This window comes from Sceloporus undulatus, chromosome 10 (assembly GCF_019175285.1).
Source record: "Sceloporus undulatus isolate JIND9_A2432 ecotype Alabama chromosome 10, SceUnd_v1.1, whole genome shotgun sequence".
Classification (NCBI taxonomy): Eukaryota; Metazoa; Chordata; class Lepidosauria; order Squamata; family Phrynosomatidae; genus Sceloporus; species Sceloporus undulatus.
Genome location: NC_056531.1, coordinates 3947589 through 3950744, shown reverse-complemented (window position 1 = coordinate 3950744; position 3156 = coordinate 3947589).

The window sequence follows — 3156 nt, the reverse complement described above, 5'->3', positions numbered from 1 at the left end:
TAACTAAAATCTGTCAACAAATATGGAAAACATAACAATGGCCTACAGATTGGAAACATTCAATATATATTCCAATCCCCAAGAAAGGAGACAGCAGAACGGGGTTGGATTGGAGGGCCCTTGTGGTCTCTTCCAACTCTGTGATTCTATGAATCTATGAAAAGAACTGCCAGGGTAATCTTAAATTTAGGATTACTCTCAGGGCAGACTCTCAGGTAAATGTGTATAGGATTACAGCCTGAATGGGTTAAGTCAGCTTTTCTGTATCAAAGCAGCAACCGTGCATAGAGCACTCACTGTCTTGGTAGATGTTTGCAGCTTTACATTCCAATGTCTAAGGCCCTCTTCAATGTTGGATGCTAAGTTCTCCCACATCCCTTCTTGATACCACACTGGGAAAAACAAGCAAAGCCTCCCTCGGATGCACATAAGAGGTTCAGTCCTACTGATTCTGCAAATGGCTACTGTTTCCTGGAATTCGACGCACCAAGTTGACCAATATTATTCTGTGTGTTTGCAGAAAGCAGCCAAGTGGGTGCTTGAAACAGCTTTCCATGCTTCACTGTGTGCTGTGCCAAACCAAGCATTCCTGTTAAATAATATTGAGCTGCTACTTACATCGGAAGGCCAGCAAAAGTCTCCTCGCTGGACAGGTTCGTTGTTCGAAAACACAGAAGGTCATTGGCCGAGTCTTCTCCCTCCCCGTTTTAGAATTTTTATAGCAGGAAAATGTTGACTGTTCACCTAAGAAAACAAATTATTTCTTCTGGAAAGAAAACATGCACCGATAGGAGACCTTCTAGATATATATGGATAGGAAACTCGCTGGTACCAGTTCAGTCTGCTTACTTATACAGATCACTGTTGTTAGTTCTAGCCGTGGTTCTTTGGGATCTTGGACAAAGAGAGAAGTTTCCCATCACCTGTTATCTGATCCTTTTCATTGGTGATGTTCGGAATTGAATCTGCAGTCTTCACTCAAAAGATGTGCTTTTTTACTGAGCTATGAACCCTTCCTATTACAATAAGGATTGTTGTTTTTTTAGTGCAACGATGCAAATAATCTCATTCTGGTTTTATTGTTCACACTATGGATCCACATCTCTGCAAGTTCTGTTGCTCATATGTGCCAGCACTCAAATAAAGATGGAGTCGATGAAACAAATGTATTCAAAGCACATTCAAGACATGCAACAATTTTATCCCAGTTTATCGGTCGATCTAGTCGTATCGGTTATTCGCACAGCCGATGATGCAAATCTTTTAGAAGAACTTGGGGAAATACCTGAGATCGATGATCCTGGGTTAAGTGGGTTTTTTGGCAGCCCTCCCCTAAATTTAATCAGTTTGCATTCTAAATGCATGAGAGCAACAAAGAATCCTATTCCATGGGGTTAAAACCCCGGTTTACCTTTTCCAAATTCAGTCCTAATTTGGGAGGAAGCCGGGTATTACCGCAAAGAAATTGCCGCCAAATCGCCACTTGGGTCCATTCCGGGTGCAGCCCGGGTCTTGTAAACTGCTTCTGCGGCCATTTTTAAAAGTCGGAAGCTTTAACCCCATGCGATAGGGTCCAAAGATTCAACCCAGATTCTACCTGGATTATTTTCACCATCTGAATAACCCCTAAACTGTTTTATACTGAATCACTGATCTATCTAACTACTATTATTGGTAGTGGCTTGCCAGTGTTCCTGGCAAAAGACATTTTCCCCAGCATATGCTACTTGATCTGAAGATGCTGGAGACTCAAACATCCCTCTCCAAATTATATGAGAACTGGCTGCAACCACTAAATATAAAGTTTTTAACACAGTGTTTAAAAGCCTGGAGGGATTTAACCAGCTGAGCCTCCCTAGGCAGGGAGTTCCAAAGATGTCACTGCAAAGATGATTCTAAAACATTGTCCAGAAATTCAATGTCAGCAGCACACGGGATGCAACAACCATAAAGGAAATGTGTGTTCCAGAGAAGCTTCTTTGCCATTAATGATCTTTAATGCAAAAAGCCCTGATAAGATTCTAAGGGCCCAAACAGACAGGCCAAAACAAACCTGCTTTGGATCACTTTGGAGGTATGCTGTTTAAATGATGCATGCGTCCTAAGAGGCCAGAAGCCGCACCAAAGCCATGTTCCCGTCCTAAAGACTGGAGCGCAGCTTTGGGGCAGCTTCTGGTCTCTTAAGATATGTGTGTCATTTAAACAGCATACCTCCAAAGTGACCCGAAACACCTTTATTTTGGCCTGTCTGTTCAGGCCCTAAGGAACCCTCGAGATACCCAGAATACAAACCCTAGATGGTGAGATTAGGGAAAAGGCATTTCATGGTGGGTTTTCTATGAGATGTGAACTTTGACATCACTTGTTTTTAACTTACGATTACGCTCTACTTTCCGAGTTGAAAACCCCTGCAGCCAAATAAATCTTTTGTTCCGAAGACCACACCGCAGGCTAAAATCCTGTTACATCCGTGCTCTGGGGATGGTAAGAAATATACCAAAGAACACGGCTTGTGTTATCCCAGCCAACATCAAAAGCAGCACCCCACCAGAAGCCATAAAAAGGCAAACATTGTTTCTATGCTATTCGATTTGGATGGGTTTTCCAAAAGACCCACCTACAAAAGAGGCATTGTCTAACAGGCAGGAAATCCTTCCCAGTGGCATTGGTTTGGGGGGATGGAGAGAAGGACTTGGAAAATGAAGATAGTAATTCCTGCACCTTTCCAAACCACATGCAGGAAGATGGGATTGTTTCTGTATTAAATCTCTTAGCATGGGTTAGCGTGGGAGTTCTGGCGGGAGGAAAGAAGCCAGACCTGGAATACCTTTTGGCCTGTAAATGCTGGAACTATAGTTTGTATAAATATAACCAGCTGTGGGTGGAGGCAAGAAACCAAAGATGTTTCTGAATTGCAATCAAGCTAAGGCTTTGTATATTTTGTGCATTCAGAGATGTGCGGGAAGAAAATTCACATTTCTCCCCTAGGCCTGCAGGCTGCAGTGTTTATTGATGTATCTCCAACCTTCACAAAATTGCTGCCCTTCAACTATATTGAATTATGATAGCCATCATCCCCAGGCAGCTATTGAGATGATGAGCGATGGAGTCAAATGCCACCTTGAGTCTTTGTACTGGGAGGAAGGCAGGATATAA